The 26,212-nt window shown below is 40.5% G+C and overlaps 1 protein-coding gene across 1 annotated transcript in view; it reads right to left on the bottom strand.

Annotated features, from left to right (window-relative positions):
* Positions 1-26,212, bottom strand: part of LOC143221692 (uncharacterized) — a 148,525-nt gene that overhangs the window by 15,172 nt on the left and 107,141 nt on the right. The window lies entirely within an intron of this gene.

The raw sequence follows: 26,212 nt of genomic DNA, 5'->3' as shown, positions 1-26,212 counted from the left end.
AAAATAAAACTTGATGTTTTATTTAGATAAATCAAACACTACGTTTTCGATCCCAGAATTTTAAGAAATCCCGAAAAAATTCACAGGAAACCCGAACATTTTCGGAAATTCCGTCCCGGTCCCACACACCTGTAATTATTACACATTTAAATATTGTACGAGGTATTATATCAATTTCATATCTATAAAATCCATAGAATGTTTAATTTTCAAGTTAAAATAGCTTCGACTGCAAAGGGTTAATGTTTTGTATCAAGAAATCACTGTAGCGGTGGATACCTAACCTCCAACAGGGAATACAGGGTGTAAAGAAATTATATGTCGCGGCTACCATAGGATGATTCTACACCCTCGATTTGGTTAAAAGTGAACTAAGGAAGATGCCGCAAAATTGACTTTGACCGCGAATTTTAAAGTCAAGATCAACAATTTTTTAAAAATTGCATCGTATTTTACCCGTCGTTAGGGTCAAAAGTGCAAAAGGAACCATGGGTTGCAACTCAACCGCGACGAGTAGAATACGATGCAATTTTTAAAAAATTGTATGACCTTTTGACCTTAAAATTCAAGGTCAAGGTCAATTTCGCGGCACCTTCCTTAGTTCAATATGAACCAAATCGAGGGTGTAGAATCATCCTATGGTAGTCGCGACATAAAATTTCTTCACACCCCGTACAAGAGAAAATGCGAAGCACAAAACCGTTTAATTTACGGAGGCAGATTTAACGCACATTTCTGCTGGGTCCAAAGCGACCCAGGTGGATCGACAGTGTCGCGAAAATCCTGGTGGTGATACGAGAGGCAGAAATCTGGGGACGATGAAGTGGCAGCGATGAAATTTCGGGTGTGGGCGACGTGACACGCATAAAGGACACCGGGGTTCGCTAGTATCCGTCGCCGACGCCATCAACAAACCTCGTGTGCGAAACGAATGCCTGCTTCGGTCTCATACGGCGAAAGAAAGAGAGAGACAGCGCGTGCGCAGGATAAATTACAAAGTCAACGGACACGGACTCGCCGCCGTGCCGGTCCAGAGGAATATCTTTTCCCGAGTTTTTCCCCAAGTTTTTTCTCAGGACAATTTTCCCGGGGATCCGGCAGCCAAGGGTGCGCGACCGGCTAGGTGAAAACGGACCGTGTGCAGAAATCCAACTGTGTGCTGACGCGGCTGCAAATAAAACTCACCTTCCCACCTTCGTAAATACATCGGACCATAATAGCGGCCCTTATCGCGGTTCTAACCGACCTCTACCCTCCACGAGCCCGCCGAGGATTCTCCGAGTGTTGCGCACACTTTCGCATTGATTCCCAAATTCCGTCGACTCCGAAAACCTCGAAAGTTCGATAATATTCTTTAACGTAAAAGTGAGTCGAACAGAACGCGTAAAATTTTTATACTAAACGAAAATTGTCGAATTAATGGGGGCGTCCTTATTTTTCTTTTTTTTTTGAGGGGCGAGTAATAAGTTTTTCTGGAGCGTAATCAAGGCTTCCTCGGGGTCGTCTTCGCGAGATACGACACAGAGCCTCGTTATCGCCGCGCCGAGCCGGTTTGAGAACAGAAGTTCGACGGTTCTTTATTCGTCGGTGGCCGGTCGAACGAGCAAAGCGGTTCTTCGGGCGCGAGTTTTGCCGGTAATTGCGTTAAGTACGCCACCGGAAGCGGCCCTGATGCGGGCTAATAGTCTCCTCTTTCCCTTAAACTCGGGGCTAAAGTTCCACGGGGGTCCGGTATCGAATCCGGGGAACCTGTTATGTCTACATGTGTACATTTACGGTCAGAATTACGGGGCAAAAGCTGGAACGGCACTTTCCGAAAACGGTTATGTCGGACTAGGAACGACTCGAGTGGTCGCATAATTGGGGGATGCCCGACGAGAACGACGTTGAATCCTGTTCAGACGAGATCTCTCTTCTTGCCCTCATCTTTCCCTTCTTATTCGATCGCTCTCCACCCCCTATTCGAGCTCTTCTTGCTGCGTTCGCTCCACCCCGATGGCCAGAAGTCGATTTCGTCAAAATCGTTAAAGCAAAGAATCACCTGCTACCTGAGGAGCATCGTTGCTCGCGAAATGCCTCATTTCGATTGTTTTCCCCTGTAGGACAACATGATCGCTTCCCATTCGATCCATAATCATGGTGTTTCTTGCGACAACACTGCTTAGGGTGGATTTTTTGGTACTTGTGACTGAATGCATATGAATGTAATAATTAGACTGCGGATTTTATGGATTTATAACAAAAATGGGTACGTACAATTGAAAGCAGTGGACATATTAAAAAGATTTAAGGACATCGGTGTATTAGTTTCAGTTTAATATGAAAATTAAGCTCAGTAAGAAATTTTTCAATCAATGCAAACATTTTTTATTTTACATAAGATCCGCAGTCTAGTAATAATCAATTAAACCCAATAGAAACCTGTGTTGTACGGTAGACATCCAAAATGACGGATGAAAAATACGAAAGGCATTCAATCTAGTTGAACCGAACGAATTGTAATTTAATAAAAGTGTAGTGTACTAAAGCCTTGATCTACGAAAAACTCTAGGGTCCGTGCTGTTTCTTAGATTCTGTGGTTCTACTATTTTTAACTATTCAAATGAATTAAAGCAGAGCTGGGAAACTGGTGCTCTGAGAATCGATGACGTAACCGGCTACCCCCACTATCGAATGACTTACGGGGTGTGGCCCGCGGGAGAGGGGATATGAGTATTTCGTAGATCCTACAGTTCCGTTTTCTTAGATCAAGGCTTTACTGTATTATGGAAATTACAAATGCACAAAAATTCGAAGCATATTAACCTTGAAATATGGCGTCTATTATTTTCTCTAAACGTACAGCTACTATCTATCGGCGGAAACAGTTTTCCTATAATCTGTGCGGGGAATTTACGCACCGTTTTAAACATTTCGGTAATAGAAAAAGGATTTGGACGGGTTTTACAGTGAAATTTACGCGGCGCTATTGATTTTCGGATCCCAGAGGACGTTTTAACGATTATTGAACGGTTCAGACTATAATACCATTGAAATTATTGTATCGAGCGGAAAGTTGACGGTAAGATTGAAAGCGATTACGCGATAACTTCTGTTCGTTCCATTCACCGGAGAGCCAACCGGACGAGCCCGCCCATCAAACTAATACAATTTCGCGCACACGTGAAATAAACCAACGCGGAGCAAACACTTTCGCGAAACAAACGTTTTACGACCGATGCCATAACTATCCCGGGAGCGTTTCGAACAAACGGAGATACCTATTAATCCGTAACCGGTCGCAAATTCCCTGGTTTTTGCAGGTTATTGTTTAATCTAGCTCGTTGCTTTTTCCTCTCCCCGGTTTCTGATGAAATGTGTTGCCGAGGTGGCATCGATCCTGCCGATAGCACGGTGTGTATTTGTGTTTGCGGATCGTTTCCTACAGTCCTTAACGCCGCCATCGATTTCTTTCAAATAATCAAATACAAATAATGCATGGAAATGCGCAGTTTAGTTATTGTAATTACATGACGGGGACTGAAAACAAATAATTATTTCTCATTTTTCTTTTAAATCTGTCCGATGGCCGCGATGACGTACTACCGAGCGTCGCGCGGCGAGGTGTAACGGTTAATATTAAAATTTCTTTCTCCTAGACGCACAGTTTTTTTTTAAAATTTGTTTTTTAACATTACATTGTCATCCAGTTCTCAGCTATGTTTAAAGTTTCAAGTCTTTATCTTATCGGGAAGTGAATTAAAATTCGATTACAAGATTTGACGCATACAACAACAACTCGGTAAGCTAATACAAGCGTGGTAAAAATCACCATAAATACGTAATGTAATGTGAAGTAATTTTTCGACGAGTGTCCACCATTGAGGCACTACTGCCTACTCAGAAAAAAATAACCCTCGGTACAGCTGGTGCAACAAGTTGGGGCGAAAAATGTTAATTCATCGAACGAAGAGTTTTTATTCATTTGGTCTCTGCCAGGATTTCCAGGACCGAAGGTTACTTTTCTATCGGTTGGTAGATCCCGGCATCCATTCGAGCGAATTTAACGTTTCCTGAAAGGGGAACGGCATCTGCAACTCGGCCAGAGTCTTTTGTCGGGCTCGGTGGTTTTCTTGACGCAGTGCTTTAATTTCCTGAACGAACGTCCACGTAATTAAAAACATTTGCAACTGGCGCTCTTGTCGCAGCGTGGAAGCATTTTAAGAGAGCCGAGGAAGATTTAGCAACGCTGCGCCTTCTATGCCAACCTATATTTCCATCCCGTAATTTATTCTTCTCCCGCGAGAGTTCATTTCCACATTTTTCCAAGAGATCTTACGATCACCGTCGCTGAGAAGCTTTAGCTGGACTGGCGATATCGATTATCTCCTTTACCTACGTGATGAAACCTCGATGAGATTCGAACAATTGGTACTACATAGCGTGAACAAGTGGTGCAAGAAATATTTCAGTTATTGGTAGACAGACGTTAGAGAGAGTAAACACTGTAAGCACCGCCACTAGAAATATCGGTCAGATCATTTAATTAACTGTCAGACTGCGACTTTATTTTTACGGACCTCTTCTGCTCTCTGAGTTGCCTGTGCTATTCAGTTTTAGATTTTTTGTGTTTAAAAATATCCGAAAAAACTCGGGAATACTCTTCCGTGCTTTTAGAATGTCATCCCATTATTTTTATTGCAATAATAACAGAAGTTAGTATATCTCTGGCTCTGGCCAGTACGATAAAAAAAAGCACTGAAAATTCAATTTTTTAAGAGAAATTTTTTAAATTTAAAATATATTTTTAGAACATGTTTCACCAAAATACTCCCCCGAGCAATTTCAATGAGTGATGAAGTTAGCATACCTCTGACTCTGGCCAGTACGATCAAAAAGAAGTACTGAAAATTCAATTTTTTAAGAGAAATTTTTTAAATTTAAAATATATTTTTAGAACATGTTTCACCAAAACACTGTCCTGAGCAATTTCAATGAGTGATCGAATTATTATGCACAGATGGGAAGACTACACGCTCAGATAATAATTGGATCGGTGTGGTATCGTGATTGTAAAGGAAATTTCATTATCTGAACTAACATTCTATTAGCCTAGTCTAATATTTAGACCGTGAATATTTACGCATTCAAGCTTAAATAGGAAGTCCAAAAAATATTATATACATATAATAGTATTCAGCGAAAGAAACTGCCTCTTTTAATTTATATAAAATAATGATGACTTCCTGTGAAAATAGGAACTCGTATAAAAATACACGCTTTTTTATGCAGAATAAAACTTTGTACCGGAATTTCCAACAAGCCGGGATAAAATATACTTTTATTTCCTTTTTCACAGATTTAACAGGTAAAAAATATAACAGTATTTTCAAAGAGTCTTCTAATGTTCTTACCGTGTTAAACAACACCTTTTTTATCATAAATGCATAATTCTCCGTTTAACGATCGTACAATTAATTGTAGAGTAGATTCGATTGTTCGCATTCGGTCGAAATGATCACGAGAAGTTGTTCGATCTCCTCGGAACGGTTCAAGGTGTAGCCGGTCTCGCGTGAGAAATGATTTAAAACTATTGGGATTGCTTGCTGGTTGGCACAATAGAGAGACGATGCTCCAGAAAGCATTCAACCCGCTGGATGCCCGCCAACTCATCAGTAACTGCGGCAGGCGACATTAAATCAAAAAAGTATGGTCCTCCCAACTTAGGCCCGTAAAAAATCTCGCCAGCCGCCCGACTATGCGCTGAATTTCAATTCACCATCGAATACCAATCTGGCGGTGATGTCAAACAGTCGGCGAACAAGTTGCATTTCACTCGACAGCATGCATCTCGCACACCGGAAATTCATTTACTCGTTTCGCGGAACTTGATTAAAAACATTAGCACACATCTGGAACGCGGAAATCGGTTTCGCATGTAGTTGTACTTTATGGGAACGTTTCGCGTATGTCAGGAATCATAATGAAAAACACTTGAGGATCAATGTAAAAATTTATAACAAATATACGAATGTATTTGGATTAACTGATACACGGAAACCGAAACATAACATTTCTAAGACGCTTTATTTAATATAATAAGACATTTAATTAGTTTTTCAGTTATAACAAACAAATTCAGTAGGTGAAATTTGATGAGGTTTATAGATGATGTTTGATTCTCAAATTAAACGAATTTAATTTATAATGTTGATAATATATTATGTTCGAAGTATTAATTTCGTAGAAGAAGAAAGATAAAGTTACGAAATTATGCTTAGTTTTGAATTCTTTAGTCCACATATTTAGAACAAATGTAATCCGTAACCCGTTCTACGTCATGAAATTCACTGCAAATTAGATCGAGTTTGTTTTTACAGTTTCGTATGCAATCAGAGATTCAATTGCAGGGGGTTTTGTATTCCTGGTTATTAGGTTGCCAATTTGCTTTGTTCTCCATCAGCTTACTATTTTTTACTGGTTCGTATACAATCAGAGACTCAACTGCAGAGGGATTTGTATGTTTATTCATTATCTTTTGTAGACTCGTGTGCAATTAGAGATCCACGCTGCAGCGGGATTTGTATTTTCGGTCATTAAATCGAAACTTTGTTTAGCTGTCCATCAATTGACTAGTGTGTACAGGCTTGTGTACGATTAGAGATTCGAAATGCAGAGTGATTGGTATTATCCATCGCCGAATCGAGAGCTCGTTTATTCTGTCCGCCGATTAGGTGGGTATGATCAATGATCTGATTTTTTTATTGAAATATTAAGGTCACGTGAACCTTTTCAGGTTATTAGTGACCACCGTGTATTTAGAACGGTGATGAATGTTCCCGATGCAATTTGAAATAACTTTTTCCGTTTCGAAAATGTTCTTCGTGGTTTGGTTAAGGAGTTATTAATGAAAAACCACGGACCAATCAGAGCGCAGCTACTGCGGACGGATTCCGGCTCGACCAATGCCAACGCTGCGCTCAGCGAGCTCAACCTGTGCTCCGGTTGGTCTGTGTTTTTCGTTAATAACTCCTTCAGGAAACCACGGAGAACATTTTCGCAAAGGAAAAAGTTCAAAAAATCACAAATGTTACGCAAAGGCCTAAAATATTTCCAATCTTGATTGCACAGGTTGGTCAAGGCTTTGCAATGTGGGATTCGAATTTTCGGTTGAAGCGCGTTTAGCGGGGTTTCCAGTTTCTATAAAAATTGTAAAGGCTGACGTGCTTTACGGCCCATTCGCGACACGCCACTGAAGGATACAAATGCCTTAGGCCATTAAACCGTTCTACACATGCAGAAGAGTGCAGAGCCCGCGGAGAGTGTATACGCGTGTACGCCGGGCGTAATGGCTTCATAGATTACTCGCAAGCAAAGGGAGCAAATTCACGTGTCTTTTTCCGAAGCACGGGACAAGACGGGAACTGTATCAGAGATTCAGCGGAGGGGAAGCGAGCTTTCGTGCTTTTCAAACATCATGACACGCGCGCCAACCTTAATGATAGAAGAAAAAAATCCCTGGTGTACCGCTGGTCATTTTTTATGAGCATTTCGGTGTGCCGTTGATGGTCTTTTAAACGGGACAATTTTCGCCGTAATGCTTCTGAAAATGGCCGAACAATGTGGCGATATAGTTAAGGGGGTAGACTCCTTTTTCCAGGATTGCAAGGGTGCGGGATTCGACTTCTCATTTCTCGATAATACAAACACGGGGTTTTTCAGTAGTCAAAAACGTTAGATAAAAGGTCAATTCTGGAAACGAGTCTACCTTAGCATTGTGAAATGACGTTCAGACAAAAAGATCAATAAAAAATCAGCTTAAAAATTATTTTACTAAAACAACAGGTTAGAACACTGTCTTACATACGTCATACGTAACTCATTTTGCAGATTCAAGTAAAATATTGTTTAATATTAACAGCGGATGCTTTTATATGTCCCCGAACCTATTTCTTTGAGATCAAAGTTGTTGATCTAATTGGACAGGATGGTAGATGGCTTCGAATTTAGGTGAAACATTTTGAACCGTGGGTCAAGCAAGCAAACAAGTAACCATCAACTATTTTCAGCGGGGTGAAGCAACGTCTATGGGCTGTTAGGCGAATAAGCATGGCTGGTCTTTCTCTCTGAACGATAGTATGGAAGCACAGCATTGAAATCGGCGATCTATGGCGTGGCCTATTCGCTCGATCCGGAGCAGAGCAAGTGTGCTTCGCGTCTTTCGCGCGCGCCGTAACACGAAAGGTGCAATTACAGGGAGATATTCCGCGCCCCTAAACGTGCTAAACGGGCTAAACGGGCTAAACGGCGACTGCTATACACGAGCAACCGCCTAGAAAGATCGCGGCGAAGCGAGGCGGCCGACAACCTATGCAAACGATACGATGCACGAGGCGCGAGGCTGCCTATTTGCGTATAGGACCTAGAACCTGAAACACGGAACGTGGGACCTGAAAACGTGAAACGTGAAACGTGCGGGTACACGGTGACTGCTCGCCCCGGAATATTCATACTTTCGGGTCCGCTTTCGTTTTAGGGCTCGGTTGATCTTTCTCCAAGCCTCGCTGTCTCTTCTCTTCTCTTCAAGTACCTCTGCATTTGTTACGGCCTCTTAGAAGGTTCTACCAGCTAACAGCATTATTCTGATTCGGTTACAGTTTGTATCTGCATTCGGTTTAACTCGATTCGAACATTCTGAAAAAATTCTGCTTCTTACCTCGCCTACAGTTACTCGAATTAATATTCGGTCGCTCTAAAAACGACGATAACTTTTTTAATATTGTACTATACGATTTGAACTTTTTTGGGAAATTAGAGCAATTAGTTCACTACAGGATGTGAAAAGAAATTTTTTCAAAAATAGCAATTGATCGGAATTGTAGAAAAAATACTAAAAGTTGCATTTTACAACTTTGTTACGTGGGCCTATATTGAAAATTTAAAAAATACTTTTTGTAGGTCTCGGTCAATTATATGCACCGTGAAAGTCAGGCAGGAAGACAGACGTTGAAAGATGTAAGAATTCTTAGATATTGGCCGAAAATCGTGAAAATCTGTCATTTTTACCATCTTCAAACGTTTGTAGCTCATTGCAACGTCCACCGATTTTGACGAAATTTTCAGAATATGTTCAATTCACACAGATCTACAAAACTTATTTTTTAAATTTTCAATATAGGCCCACATAAAGAAGTTGTAAAATGCAACTTTTAGTATTTTTTCTACAATTCCGATCAATTGCAATTTTTAAAAAAATTTCTTTTCACATCCTGTAGTAAACTAATTGCTCTAGCTTCCCAAAAGAGTTCAAATCGTATAGTACAATATTTAAAAAGTTATCGTCTTATTGAGAGCGTCCGAATATTCAAGTAACTGTATCCAGATCTTAATTTTTGCACTGATGTATAGAATCGTCAATCTAAACGTTGTCGCGTGAATATCTGCTTCGAACGAAAATCGATTGGTCAAATACCAAACTGTAAAGACGTCAGACGAATTGAATGATGTTACATTTTATCATCGGCGTATATAAACTATTAGAAGAGGTAATACACTTTTATTTTGAAACTTCCGTTTCCTACAACTGACTTGGACATTTTTATTTTCAGTCTAGTGATGACTAGACTCCGGATATTTATGTAAAATAAAAATTGTTTACATCATCTTCAACATATGAGAGCTGCCTACTTTCCTTCATGCTTTAATAATGTTCGTAAGCTGCAACTAATAGATTGATGCTTCTAAATGTTTTTAATCTGTCGTTCATTCTGTCAATCTGACTCATTTTTGTCATAAATACATAAAATCCGCAGTCGAATGATGACATAGAAAATATTTTTCATTGTCACCGTGTCAATTTGACACTGAGAGAAACAAATTCAGTCGCGAGAACAGGCGTTTGATTAAGAAGAGTTGGGATAAGGGATGAACGGCCTATCGTGCCGAATGAAACAGCAACGAAACGGATTGCGCAGTAAACGTGGCTCGTATTAATGGAAAATGATTGGTCGCGGGGTGTCGCGAATGTTTCCGATCCGATAAATCGTAGCAGTCGTTACCGAGAGATTCTGTGTGTTTTCGCCGAACGAAATTCCTCGCATTCTTTCGCGGATGCTCCGCGGCGTTGAAATTACTTTCGTTGGTTGTTATTCGAGACGGAAAAAGATGGCAGCTCCGCACCGTATATACATATATAACAAATTTACCAATATATTGGGACGGTAGCAAGAGTTTCGAGCGTTTCTTCGGACGACATCCATTCCAGTTACGAACGTCGACGATGATTAATGATTTACTTGTACTACTTGCTGCGAGCCTGCGTTGCGCCCGGGAATCGACTTAGCGGCGCACGGAGCTCTTGCTAAGTATCGATGCAACGTTGTTCACGATCTTTTCGGCGTAGATTAATGTGTACACCGATATCTTAAAACTACGATTATTAATGCTCTTCGCGCACGAAAACGAACAACACTAGTTTTACGGCAGTAAAACAATCGGTGTAAGTGGTATCGAGGTGGAGTAATCATAGCGGTTCAGTTCTACTTTTCTTCGAAACTTAACTCGAAAATTAAACATTTCTTCGGACATAAAACGGTTACATTCTTTACGATTTGTTGATATAAATTGATAAAATAAAATTGATATAATACCAGATTAGATACCAACATATTTCATAATGTAAATAGTCGTTTGAATAATGATAAACAATTGGTCATCCGTCCTACGGGTCAATTTTATCAAAATCCGTCAACGATACAATAAGATACAAACGTTTAAAGATGATGAAAATTGCAATTTTTAGAAATAAATCTAAGGATCTTTGCATCTTTCAATGCCTGTGGTTTTTTCCCGCATCTACCGATTTTCATGACATTTTCAGAACATGTATAATTGACACAGATTTACAAAACGTATTTGTTAAATTTTCGATAATGGTACTTACAAATGAACGTAAAATATAGGTACTTACTTTTTCCGAATCTTCTGTTGCTCTTCACTTTCGAAGCCAATTTTCAAAGCACAAAACACCACGCTTCTAAACAATCACTAAACACTGCACAACACACTTTCTGAAATCGTGACAGCAAACGAGAAGATGTTACTCCGACCGCAGTCAAAATAGTTCTGCGACCTTAATGCGACTTCCACGCGAAAGCTCTGCCCTCTTTTCCAATCACTGATTCATTGAAACAGAAAAAATCGTTTCCAGGAGGTGTTACGTCGCGAACTACTTCTTCATACTATTTGTGCGGGCACAAAGGCCCCACCTCTGGCCATATACCCGAAGAGGATGTTATAGCAGGCAAAAGACGTATGCGATTCAGGTCCGACTGGCCGATTATTTTACAACCACCATAGCGCGATTCTACACCCCCGATTTAGTCGAAAATGACGTAAGAAACCCCCAAGCAAAATTAACCCTGAACGCGAAAAACAAGGTAAAAACACCAAATTTTTTTAAAGGATTAAGATTTTTTAAATTTTTATACCAAAATTTTCTTTTAAGATTTAAGATTTTAGATTTTAAAAGAAAATTTTGGTATAAAAATGTAAAAAATCTTAATCCTTAAAAAAAATTTTGGTGTTTTTACCTCGTTTTTCACGTTCAAGGTCAATTTTGCGGGGGGTTTCTTACGTCATTTTCGACTAAATCGGGGGTGTAGAATCGCGCTATGGTGTCCACGACATATAAGTTTGTGACACCCTGTACAATTATAAATTACGCCGTTGCCGACCGAAGACAATACGAAAAAGAATTTATTTGACAGGTTCTCACTCCTCAACCTAAAGTCCTTCCGACACTGTCTAGTGATTGAATAAACAGTGTTTAGCGAATGTGAGGATTCTGAAAAATTTGTAAGTGCCTATGTTTTACATTGTAATCGGTAATATTAATCATTGTGTTCGGTAATATTAATTTCTGTGTTACGGGTTCACGGAACATTACTTTCCAGCGCTTCGCCTTGGCATGCTCTAGGTAAAATCGATAAGGGGTTGATTCTACGCGAGGAATAAAACGAAAATGTAGAACAAGAGTTTTCCATAGGAGGCTTCGTTTCTAAGAAAATCGAGATTGAAAGTTCATTGGACACGCGTGCTTCCGCATACACTGTGCTCGTGCAGTTATCGACCAACGTTTCTGTCTCAAACTATAAACGTGTGAGAAAAATGAAAGAGGAACACATGTGCTGCTATTTTTTACGAGCTACATAGCTAGTGGCATGAGTCTCTCATTTTTTTAATACCTTCTGAGAAGTACAAGTGAGATTAAATAGAAAGCTACGTATTTTTTGCTGTCGGATGAAAGCTCGTTGTACGAAGTCGAATACAATTATATTTTATTACGTGCGATACGATGACCTTTATGATCGTGCAAGATCAACAACGAACGAAACATTTCGATCATTTTCGTGTCGTTGAATTACTATTTAAATTTTCTTATCGCTGGATTCAATTACTGCTACAATTACGATGAAATAATCGCCGATCTTTGAACTGTTTTGAATTCATGTAAAAAGATCTTAGGACATTTCGCTCATGGTCGTTTCAAAGAATGAAGTTTCTACTTTCATGGTGTAATCGTCGTGGCTGGGAAAAAATTAGCAAAGGGTTAACGAATTTTGGAACTCGATCTTTTCGACAACGTAGCTTCGTTCGAAAGAGTGGTGTTTTATACTTCCATCTTGTTGTTTATTCACGGAGAATCAGCATCGTTCCCTTTTCCACCATGAATACGTACGACGACTTGTATCCGTGGGAACCAGTAGTATTCGCAAACAATATTTCCGACGACAGGCTAGCATTTCGATTTGCTGGGAATATTGGAAATATGCGCGGAAGAAATAAACTCTCGTGAACTCTACGGAGAATATTACAGAATCCCATAAAAGACAATTCGGTTGGCGTTATTCGCAGTCCCTTTTTATCCTGGCAGTTTCCACTAACCCGTGTGCAAAGACTACTGCCGACGACAAATTCTCTGTCGAGCAAATCGACCGCTTATTGTCTCTAAACTGATCGTTGCATGATAACAAACGCTAAATATTTTATAATATGTTCAATTTATTAAAACTAGCAAGACAGGAAATATATTTTTAGTGAACCCTGTTTAATATTTATTATGCGTGAAGATCCACGATCTACCAATGATCTCAAACATAGATTTTTATTAAGAGCCCACATAAAAGAGGTTTGAAAAAGTTCCTTTTTTATTTCTACATGCAACCTCGTAAATTGTAATTTTTAGAGAATATTTTTTGCACATCATTCAGTAAACCAATGCTTCTAATTGCATACAAAACATCCGGTCATTTGGTATAATTATAAAATATGTATAATATGTATAATAATTATATGTGTAATATATGTAATATATGTGTATATATGTATAATAATCATAAAATATATTCTGTTTTAAAGGGTGTAAGGAGACTTATTTTACTGAGTGTAATTTTTTTTACACTCCGCCGTGGAGTGCAATTTTTGACATCTATGAAAATCGGGCACGAACTTATGCAATCGTCTAATAATTAATTGATAGTGGGGTAACCGGTGCACTGCTAGTGGGAGAAAAAGTTGACCGGGTCTGCGTTATACTGAATTTGAAGGTAGAACGAGATTATTCATATTTTTTGTGGGGCTTCGTTATTTCGTCTACCATATTTGTTCAATACAAACATCCGATATAATATCTCATATTCAATATACCTCCGAATAATTCTATCCCGATCGTATTCGCGGTTTTTTCAAATATTGGCAGCTGGGGCTGGTACTTCCGGTACGTTTCGGAATCAATCTATCCGAATAGTTTCACGGTGAACAAGGGGTTTGGCTCGTGAAACTGGTAAACGGTGATCGAGTAACGAAGGATCGAGGCGATCACGTCGAAACATGATAGAAGAAGACCCTTCGAAACAAAGTGAGCGGTAAGGATGGAATAAATCTCTCTGGCTGGGTCACGAAGAACGTTCTACCGGAAGAATCAATTTCGGGAATCGATGTAACGGCCATGCGTTCGATTAAGACGCTACATAAAAGCAACAAATATCCATCGGGGCGACCGAGGGATGCGCCCGAAGAAAATAGAGGATGATCCTAGCACCGTGGAAAATGGGATGACCCTAGTCGCAAAATAACTCGTCGGGATAGAATCGGTTCTATTTATGTACATATAGGGAAAGCAACGATATGGGGGTAGTCGATTCAGCCGAACGTTTTGCATTGCTTCGTTAACTGTCTATGGTATTGGGTTGGAAAATAAGTTCGTTCGGTTTTTTTAGGCTGGAATAAATCACAAAAATCGAACGAACTGATTTGCCAACCCAATACATATCAATAATAATCTTCTTGAAATAACATCAGGTTGTTAAGTGTGAAACTTGAGAAATGTCTATTTGTCAAGGACCTGATACCTCGAAATAATATTCTTATACTGCAGTGGACGAGGTAATAAATCACGTTGCTTATCAATTTTTCAAGCCTTTAGAGGATACTTTTATAGGCTGTTTGATTGATGAAATTATCGATAATTATTTATAAAAATTTTCTAATGTATTGCATACGATGCAACAGTGTCTACTCATTTTTGTTATAAATGCATGAAAAATTCGCAGTTTGTTCATAATATTAACTAACCCTCTCTGACCCCAATTAAAAACTATAAGAATCGTCAGCTGCATCTTCAATTGGTCCCTAAACAAGTACCTCGTCCATCGAATGGTTTTACACACGTACATTTATTTAGAATCGTGTCCGAGCTTCGAGTAGGTTCGACTAATTCGATCCTCAAAGAGTCCATTCCGGAAGGTATAAATTCCGCAGCATCGACGAACCTTCCCGATAGAAAGTCCGCTGGTCTTTCTTCTTCTTCGTCTCCCTTTTTTTTTATTTTCGTCTTATGTCCACCTCATATAACAGAAAAAGTCTCAAAGGAGAGAACACTTGACGACGGTAAAAGTAAAGGTGGAACGAAGTCGCCCGGTGAAACATTCTGGTTTTATGTACCGGACACTTTTCGAAGGAAATTGAAACGTTTCGAGTCCCCTGCAGCCGTTCACGGTGGGAAACGTTTTACGCTAATCGATGGTTTATTCGGTCCACGCGAGAAGAGTATGTCATGGCGCTCGAGAAAAATGAGACTGCTTCGAATCGTTCGGATCCTTTAACGCGTGACCCTTCAGCCGAACGTGCTCTCAAAGAGATTCGAACGTCTGCCCTTCCAATGAGAAAGGAATTAGGAGTTAACCGAAACCTTCTCCTCGATAGAACACTTTCATAAGAATTGGAGTGGTCTGATCTGTATTGGATGTTACTTACTTAATTCTTACATGTAATTAATATAAGAACAGCATATTGAAACTCCCGAATTTTTAAAAATTGGATTTTCAATCTCTCAAATCATGAGAAAATTTATAAACGTGTACACTGCTGGCTAGGAAATTCCTAATTTTTTCATAATTTTTAACTAATCTCTAGCATTTTAATTTTAAACATAACTTCCCGTCCCATGAAATATTGTCGAATGATGTTCATTTGATCAATTTGGTTGGAAGACAGTTTTATCGCGTGCAATGACCATATAACTCAAAAATTAAATAACTAATAAAATAAGATAGTCAAACATGTTTGATACCGTGACAAAAATAATCTATAAAAAGCTTTGAAACCAGGCTTTTTTCGAAGGTCGAGGGTCGAAGAAAAAGAAGACGCGTAGTGGCGGCTTTTTAATATTATTTGAGATTTTTAGAGAGCCCGCGTTTGTCGACAGTGCGTCAAAGGGTTAAACCCGGTGAATTTGCTGAACCTCGCCGTTGCGTTTGGCCAATACACGTGCAGCAGCCACGCGACCACGTGTTTGCCGATGCGGTTACTAAAATCTGTTGGTAATTGCTCTGCCATCTAAACCGTAGAAACTCTACGCAAGGTACACCGCGTTTCTATACGCAGAATATACGCGGACCGTCGAACAAAAAAGAAAACTGCCTCGGGAGGAAAATAAAAAACCTCTAAAGCATAGCGCAGTGTGACGAGGAAGATGAAAAGGCGATTCATCATCGCGTTCTCTGACTTATCAGAGCCGCAGCCATAAATGCTCAAACGTTGCGCGTCGCAAAGTGCTCCACAATGTCGCTTTAACTCTTCAAGAGTTTCACCCGTAAACAAGTTCATCTCACTTTTAATATTAATATTACCATTACTGAAATTCTAGTGAGCTTTCGTAGAAAATAATTGGATAATATAATTGAATCTTGTCTTCTGCAATATTATTTTGAAAATAAAAATTAACTTTCGTAACTTCGCCATTCGTAATAATAATAATTAAAATTGAGAAAGGTAGTATTAAAACAGTGTGCTTTTATTCCTGGGTTGTTACTTTGACTCTACATTCTTTTATTTGATATTCTATTTCACGTTGCAGATATTTCATAACGATTTTTCTCTCCATTTAAATTCTCTACAGACATTTCTTTGAAAGTTTGAAAATAAATTGATGCTATCGATTTCCAGTTGGTAGATCCTGATATTCGATCATTGTGCGTCGTCTCTTTCTCTTTCTCGATCAATCTGCCAAAGCAGAGGCTTTTAACGGCAATTCTGACTCGGAAAGCAGCCCTATTCGTTATCGCAGCCAGATTATTCTTCTGTCAAGTTCTGTCCGCGGTTATTATCGTTTCGAAGCGAGACGACGCGATGCGCGACGCTTTCGGCTATTGTCCCGATGGCTTCCGATCGCTGTGCAAAATCCATTTTTCATCGCTGAAACGAATTGCTCTTGCTTCTCTGCGAACCAACGAACCGGCTGCTCCTTTCGTCCGAGCGTTTCAACCCCATTGAACTCGCCCCTGTTTCCTTTCTCAACGATACTTACATTTTGCAAAACGTATCGTTCACGCGTGCAGACGGCCTAGAGAATTTTACGCGCGAGAATTGATCCTCTGTGACCCAATTTCTTTTTGCTTCTTGTAAGAAATGTACTTAAACGATTTGCGTATTAATTAAAGGATCCTATGTACAATGTGCCCGATAAAAAACGCCTGGTTTATGCTTTCGACGCATTTTATGCTTTCTTGACAAAAATTAATTGAAAGAAGAATTGTAAAGGCTCATATTCTTACATGATGATTTTTTAAGGTCATTGAAAGAGAAAATATAATTTTATTTAACTTGAGTCTCTTACAGTAATAACTATTCACACAGTCTACAAATTAATAATTCATTTACGTGTACGCTATTTGATTATCTTCTGTGGGTGTACATTTTCCTTGATTTTTAAAATGTCTATCATGTCACATAGCTATCATTTAGGATTATATTATTTTTACCGAGGATTTTGAGCTTAACACACTGAACTTTTTACACTTTTCTCTTATCGTCACCCTAACAATCACAAATTCGATGAAGACCGTAGGAACTGATGTAAAATTTTCGGATAACAAGGTCTTACACGCGACCAGTTACGAGTCACTCCTGTTGTAAATTTGAAAAAATCACCGGATCTGTTTCCACGGAAGAGAGATTGGCGGTGTGTCGAACGGGAAAGGGAAAACTGGTCGTTCGAGGAACGTGTGGGAGGTTATCGCAGCTGGACCACGGATTTCCTCCGGAATGGTACACAGAAGTGTACCGGGTAACCGGTCGTCGCAATAAAACTTTCGATATCACCTAAGGGGTTCGAGCTCTCCGTGTAACATCTCCAGCAACCCTCGCGTACACGGCTCATGAATATTTAATCCCCATCAGCGGTGGATCGAGTATCAACGGCCTGCGAAACCCGTCGAGAAGTCCGTGCCGATGCATAAGCAGTGGTGGAAGCTGTATCTGGATGCTAAACCGAACGAGAGCCTGAAGAATTCAATATTTTCCGAGCCACCGTCGTCCTTAACCCTGCTACAGTGCCAAATACTGGCAAAGCTGTTTCTGCTGTGCTCGGGAAAATGGCAGGAGACGGCACAAAAATATGGAGGGTAGTCTCGGGTCCGAGATTGTCCCAATCGTCCCTAAACCTCGGCCCCGAGACAGAGATTTAAGAAGGGTTGCATCGTGTAAACACTGAAAAACTTATCAACTTTCATGTATTTTTTACCACGCTTATATTAGTTTGCCGAGTTTTTGTTGTTGTTGTATGCGTCAAATCTTGTAATAGAATTTTAAACCACTTCCCGATGAGCTAGAGACTTGAAACTTTAAACATAGCTCAAAACATATTTAAAAAAAAATAAAATTGACCTTTGAATCTCATCTGATAAAGAAGCCAAGTGTAATAAAACATTTGTAGAAAGAATTTTTGCACTTCTTACACAAGAATGCATACACTTTTGGAGAACCTTGGGAAGGGCGGTGCAATTTTCCGAAGCCTATGATTGCAGTCTAAAGTGACTGGTCCTCGGAGCATTAGACAGCACCTCCGGTGCAATATCTCGGGTTTCGATTTGCCGGATCTCCCGACGGGACTCGGCACGGAAATTCCCGTCTCGATTATGGTCGACGGGGAGCAGAGAAATCCGCGAGGAGGCAGCGGATGATAAATTCGCCGAAAAATACAGCGAATCAGCGAGCGGGAGAGCGGGGAGTGGCTGGCGTGAGGGTAGCAGCGTGAGTCGTCGTTTAGACTCCATTACCAGCCAGCGTAGATAGTTCCTTTGCGGAGGGTTAAAGAAAGATACAGCTCTCGCAGCGCGTTTCCTTAGCCGTTGATAAATTGTGGCGATGCCACGCGACGCGTTGCAAAGTGAACCAAAGCGAGAAGCGTCTGCCATGACTGGCTCCGCTCTGCTCTGCTCTGCTCGGCTTTTATTTATGCGAGCAGCCACCGCCCCTCGCTCGGAGACGTATTATTTCGCGACAACGTCAACCGTTGAGTTCCTCTTTCTTCTCGCACGATTTATTCTCCGCCGATGCTAAGAAGCTTGCGACGTTGCGACACCTTCGCTCTGCAGCGGCGGATTTCCCGCGTGGCAAAGCGCGGCAAAGCGTTCCGCGAAACGCAGCGAAAGCTGACGCGATTCCTGATTCTTCTTGCTAGAACCATACTTCCCAGCACCGTCGAATACCGCGGTTTCTGCTATGCTTCTATTTACCTTGCATTCCTCGATTCTGCTACGACGACGCTCTGTCTGTCCCACGTTGTTCCAAACGCTCCTCCTCGACGACTTGTTTCGCGTCGCCGAACCGGTTCGGCAAGATCTGATTCGCGAATCAAAAGGGGGGACAACATTAGAAATATCCAATTGAATAAGCGTTAATTTGTTTGAATCAAGTCGATGGTTAGGTTCACCCTTGTCTCGTTTGCTACCACGATCACATGTACGTGACGCCCACAGTCTGGTAATTTAATTCTTGGAGATAGTCAAATTAATTTTATACACTTTGTTGTTTCAAGTCATCGTACACAGTATACAGGGTGAGTTGCCTAACGTTGCCACCTCAAATATCTTTGTCGTTTTCAAAGATACGCGTCAAATATCTGAAGGACAAAGTTGAATGGTTCAGTGGGCTCAGATGATACCAAAAATATTTTTGTTTTTATGTGATCTTTTTAGAGATATCAAGGTCACCTTCATTTTTTAAAATGGAAGCACCCTTTTTTAAACACCTACAATGATAGTCCCTTTCATTAGGAATTCAGTGACTATAATTGCACGTATAAACTTTCTAAGTAGCTCCTAGTCCATATAACAGACACAGAACATTATTATTTTGAATTAACCATTAAAAATTCGCAGTATACTCGTTAATCACTCACTAATTTTCGAAGCCCCTTATTCGTAGACTTCATACTTAGGCTTTAAAAACAACAAAGATATTTGGGGTGGCAACGTTAGGTGACTCAACCTGTATAATATTTAGTAAGCTCGTGATTGCTTAATTGCTTTGATATTTCGCAAGGGTGGTACGTTGTATTCCGTAATATATTTTAACATTGAAGGCAAGCAGTTTGTATAAAGTCTGTATAATAATACAAATGAATTCTTCATTTCTTTCATACACGTAACAAATTCAATTCGTTTTTCGTGCTTTGGGTTTGCCTCTTTAAGATGACCAGTCTGTGTTTCTCCGTGAGAACGTGGACACAGTCGACTCCATGGCGAGTTGATCAGCAATCGTTGCTCCCTCATCAGCATACTACCACCGATCGTCACCGTTCAGATTTTTCCATATTCTCGTTTTTCCGATAAACTCTCTCCCTTTATTGCCAGCCGTCTGTCTGTTGCGAGGCGAGACGAACCGAGTCGAGGCCAGGCCGCAACAGCGATCGCTCTTGCTAGAGGCTAGAGGCAATCTAGCATCCTCCGGCACGCTTAACTGACATTTATTAAGGTGAAAGGGACGACCCTTCGTTTCGTTCGATCCGTAAACTTTGTTTCGAGGAAAAAGTAATTTTTCCTCCCCCTGGTCCACGAACGCAATATCCGAGACGCGACTGCCGGTTAGATTTTTCTCCTTGAGAACCACCAACGACCTTCGAAACGAGATTCGCGGCTGAAGATGCCACGTTAAAGTGCCTATAAGCGCGATCTTGAAAAAGGTACACACCGTTGCCCTTCAAAACATTGTTCACACGAAGACGAACATTTGCGGGCGAAATGAAAAATGTAAGATTCTTTTTATTGTTGCTCACAACAGATCTTTGAAACAAAAATATTATGACATTGTATAACGTATAGCACAGTGTACATATGTGTAACAATATACAGGGTCTTCATTTGAAAACTTTCCAGCCGAATATCTCGAAAAGTATGAAAGACATTAAAAAAGTGTAAAACACCTGTCCAAGGATTTCGAGGGGGAACGAGGGGGGCAGTATCAGTTTTTTATTTGGGTAGCGTTTTCAAGGGCATTTGAAGGTCAACTTTGTTTTTTCAAATGGAAACCTATATTTTTTTATAATGAGATCTTATTGGACGTAAAAAGATCAGCAATTTTCGTAGGATACTTTTTTTATCCGCAGGTTTCCATTTGAAAAAACAAAGTTGTCCCTCGAATTCCTTGAACACGTGTTTTACACTTTTTTAATCACTTTCATACTTTTCGAGATATTCGGATGGAAAGTTTTCAAATGAACACCCTGTATAATATTTTGCTGTAGATGTCATTAGAATTCTGCCGAACAAATTCGTTTTTGTATTAGGTACGTACATCTTCTCTGTCAAAGACACAATACATAGTGACAATTCTTCTAATAGAGTAGCCGCAGTTTTTCATGCATAATCTTATAAAAGACACTCTGCAATTATTCATACATCACCACATGGATTCTAACACGATGCTTCTTGTCTAACTGGAGAAGTTCCTATAAATTTTACGACGTATGTTCAACGTATACAGTACTTGCAGTCTTGAACTGATCGAATAACGTCTTGCTTCTCGCGTTCATTATGGCGGTTGGCCTGGGGCCACTTTGCACAGATTGATGCCTGGAGGATGTAATTGAAAGAGATGTGGAAAATTGAGATTGCACACTCTTTGATCTTTGCAGGGCCACGGGCTTCGGTTAACAATCTTGCGATTTTCCCTTTTTCCTCCGGGGCTTCAGGGCGGCGCGGCGGTTCCCTAATGAATTCGCGTTCCTTTAAAGAAAAAGCCGCAGACCGTTCCCGAGGATTCAAACGAGCCCACCCCGCCAATCGACAGATTACTAGTCAGAAAGACGAATGTTTATCGCGAATAATCTCGCGGCGAGCCGGAGGAATATTAACAGCGTTTTCTTCTCAGATCTCGATCGCCATTGTGCCACGGAACGAACAGATTACGCTGAATTATGCGGAAAGCGAGATTATCGCGCCGATTGTTAATTATGCAGCTCTCAAATAGTCTTCAAACGGAATATCGGAATCACGGGTTCTTCGACGATTCTGAGCCTTTGAAGGAATAATATGGATCCCAACGACCAAAGGGAATATTATTCTCCGAGCAGTCCTCGAAACGTTTTCTTCCGAACACGTTCATTTTTTCAACGGCTTATTGAAATCACGCTGACGTTTCATTATCAATAAAATTTCTTTAGGATAATCAATTAATGTCCAATAACTTTTGTTTGATACATTTTTTGACGCAATAAGTAAATAGGTTATGTTTGCCTTCATCAATCATGAGTAGACTGCGGATTTTATGCATTTACGATAAAAATGAGCAGGTACAATTTAAAGCAGTGGACGGATTAAAAATATTTAAGAGTATTAATGTATCAGTTTCACCTGATTTAAAAGTCACTAAAAGAAAAGAATTTCTGTTTGGCTTCTCTTGTTTGTCATTGATGCGACCAATTTTTATTTTGCATAAAGATCCGCAGTCTAATTATGAGAAACGGGGGTTCGATGAAAATGTATTCGATCGCTGAACAATTTTAATAAGTTGGAAACGACGTAACAGTACTCGTTAATTGTTCTTACATTTTCACTGTTTCATATTTTTAAATGTAATGTAAATGTGGCTAAATAAATGGAGCCACAGTTAAGTGGCTCGCTCGGTACAGTGAAACATAATTAAGCGGCCGGATCGTGATGTTTCGAACCGCGAAGAAAAGAACGCGCATTCATTCTTTCGGGAAAAAGTTCCACAAGCATCGCGTTGTATTCCGATTGTCAAGCAGGCCAAGACCTCTCAACCTTTTTTTCGGATTTGTGCATTTCGCGAGGGTGAAAATCCCGTCGGCCGCAAACGTGCTTGTGTCTGCCCTCGCGGTATCTTCATTCGGCGAAAAAATGCCCGGCAGACGAAAGACAAATGGCCGCCAAGTGGAGGAGATTGCGCTTCGGAGCTGGCCGTTTGGCAGCCGACTGTGAGAGAATGTATGTACCATATGTGTGCAAGAGAGGGAGACTCGGAGAGAGATAGAGAGGGATGAGAACGAAGGTGAAAAAGACGAGCACAGGAAGCGACGCCAATGTTCGCCACGAGCAATCGTATTACTCGGTTAACCCGCATGCACATACGCTGGAATTTATTGGACGTGCGACAAATTTCGCGTGCGGAACGGAATGGACCCGAGACAAACAGGGAGAACCAAGGAGGCAACGCGACGGAGGGATTAGAACGGAAGCACAAGTAGAAAGAGAGGAGAAGGGTTGTTAAGCGCAATGAGATTTCACGGATATACATTCCTCGACCAGAAACATTCAACGGCTCCTCCGTTATTATGGCTGCCGTTTCTACGGATTTTTATGGTCCCGTGGTTTCCGAACAAATCTTGCTTAGCACGTTCGCTATCAAAGTTCCGGCTGCCATCTTCATAGTGATTTCATTCTATTAATGAGAACGTATCCTCTTGTAAAATATAAATAAATATATTTCATGTTGTACTTCTCCCTGAAAGAGATATATTCCTGAAATCATTTGACGCAACTTTTCCCTTCGCGAAAATGTTATCCCCGGCTTCGGTTTCTCCATATTCCTTCCAAGGAAGTATAACGGTTTGAATCACCCTGTATACAGGGGGGTGTTTCGTTTATCTGATAACGGAAATATCTTGTGACGCACTGAAGTTACAAAAATTGTTCGGTATGAAGCATACAATCATATAGTCTAATTTTTTTGAGGACTAGAATGGTGGGGAGGGGGGGTTTTAAAGTCAAATTAAGTTTTTCAAGTGGAATTTCAAACATCAACTTCTGAGTATAACAGTGTCGACCTTCATATGTCCTAAACCTAATAGTCAACGAGATATTATCCAAAGAAGAAAGAAAATTGTTTCGATAATATCTCGTTAACTATTAGGTGTTTAGGATATATGAAGGTCAACACTATTATACTCAGAATTTGATACTCTATCGATCTATGGTCTAAAAAAATAGGACATTCCATGTAAAAAACTTACTTTGACTTTGAAATCGCCCTCCCCACCATCCTAGTCCTAAAAAAAATTAGACTATATGATTGTGCCCTCCAGATGGAACAATTTTTGTAAACAAATTTTTTTCGTAACTTCAGTGCGTCACAAGATATTTCCGTCATCAGATAAACGAAACACCCTGTATATTCTTTACAAACATTACAACATTACATTACACAGAAGTCTACCTCGGCTTTTAATTTTAAACTTTAACAACTGTAAATTTAAACTTTAAATTTTAAAACAATTAATCTGGATCGGACCCGTGGTTTCCGAATAAATCTTGCTTAGCACGTTCGCTACCAACGTTCGTTCCGGCTGCAATCTTCACAGTGTTCGTTCTAGTGTTTCATTCCATTGAGTGAGAATCTCTGATAAAAAATCTAAATTGTATTACAAATATCTTACAATGTAAATAATACATTTCATCGTTCGAAATGTGAAAGGAAGCAATTAATCTAGATTGGACGAGCCCCAGAGGCTCGATTCTCCTTTGACCGTTGTATAATTTACCAGTAGCTTAGTTAGAGCTAATCGAAATTCGTACAGGCGTATTCCTTATGTAATAGCTGCATTAGGATCAGATATGAGGTAGGTTTACCTAGATTCACGCAACCGTCCTATGTGTTAGCTGGGCGTTCACGTGACGTATGGGCAAGGTCTATCCAGGTTTACCTAGAGGTTCTACATATCCCGGTCGTTCCGTGTGTTCTCCGATCCAGGGATCCGTGTTGAGGATCGGTCGAATGCGGTCGAGCACCCGGTTAACCTAGCCTTATATTTTCGAGTTCTTCCGAGCTGTTCCAGTGCTTCCAGGACTTCCAGGTTCCTGGGATCGATAATGCAAAGTTCGTGTCGCGCGTTTGACGCCGATGCGATTCGCTTTTGTCTCGCGCGAATAAACAACAGCCGCCGTGCCAAGCTTCGGGAAACCACCGGCATCAACTGCGTCCAGTCCATTTCAATTTTTCCTGGTCCCTTTGTCATGAACGATAAAAGGGTTTTCCCTCCATATTTGTCAAGGAATCTTCGAGCGAACCGTCTCGGAAAGTATTCCTCTCCAACGAGGGAACGCATCGATTTCGATGCAATTTATGGGAAGTGGTTCTTTTTGGAAAATATTCGACCCCTTGGATCGTGAACTAACGCATTGGCAGTGCTGTATTCAGTTAGCTTTTAATTGTGCGGGAGTACGTGACTGTAATAAATAAACTGATACTTGGTTAATTTCACTTTACAATAATCTTGGTACATTATTGGAACAGCTTCAGAAAATCGATTTCGAAAATCGACGGGAGGACGTAAAGTTTTTACATTTTTCTAACTCGTTGTTCCCGATTGTAATACATCTTTTTAAAGTTGTCTTTTTGTGCTCTGCCTCGAACGAAACACAAGATTAGTTTGAAAAAGAAATGACGGCTTTGGGATCTTACGTGTAAGAGAATGTTCTTTGAAACTGTGACATTGTTAGGTCAGCGCGTGTAACAAACGGTCTTTACTGAAAATTCTTATTGGTTTCAATGGTTCGATTGTTTCGCTGTGTTCTACGATGGAGTTGTGGTAAAAGAAAATTTGTACCACTGTCGTGCTCACGTCGAAGACTAGCAACACCGACAGGTCTGCGGAATTCCTCGGCGTCGCGTCGTTTGCGCAAAGTATTCGAAAGGTTAGCCCGCAGCATCTTCCCGTTCTTTTCGAAGGTTTTTGGGGGATGAAAGGGGCCGGTCGTTCCCGTGTCCACCCATTCCGTGCTCGTGGTTTCCGAAAGGTCGCAGGTCACCCGTTGCTCGCGTTCCACGGTTGTTTCCGAAGGAAAGGGTCTTCTTGTCCTCGATTCCCGGCGACGTCGCCAGCGGAAAGTTGAGCGTACCCTGTCGGCGATTTCTTGTCGTATTTCTGCGACTTCGTTCCACGCCATTTCGTTCGGTCACTCTTCCCGGGACAGCTCTCTCGAACGACTCTCGCGATGAAGTCAAGTCGCCCGCACCGTGCGAAGAAATCCTTCGGTTTTCTTAGCAGAAATCACTTTATCGTTCGCTCTCTCTCTTAAAATCGCGAAATAATCTGCTTGAGTGGGAGTCGAACGTCCACTTGTCGATTCAAAAGCCTTCTTTTATGGAAAGTTCTGTTTGCTTGACCGCAATGTCTTCTCCTTCTGCTTCTCTTCCTTCGCAAAGTTTGATCTATCATAATTGGTAAACTGGTTTGACAAATTTATAATCGAAACTGAGGAAATTAAATACGGTAGATAGATTAGAAGAATTCAAGAGAATAACTAAAATAATTTCCCTGATTTCTTTGTGTGACAATCGAATAAGACAATTCTTATTTTGCATAAAGATCCCCAGTCCATTGGTCCTTAGGTACTAGACTGTGGACTTTGTGCGTTTCTACATATTTGTGCAA

The sequence above is a fragment of the Lasioglossum baleicum genome, chromosome 2 (genome assembly GCF_051020765.1).
Source record: "Lasioglossum baleicum chromosome 2, iyLasBale1, whole genome shotgun sequence".
NCBI lineage: Eukaryota > Metazoa > Arthropoda > Insecta > Hymenoptera > Halictidae > Lasioglossum > Lasioglossum baleicum.
This window is presented reverse-complemented; position numbering and strand designations above follow the sequence as displayed.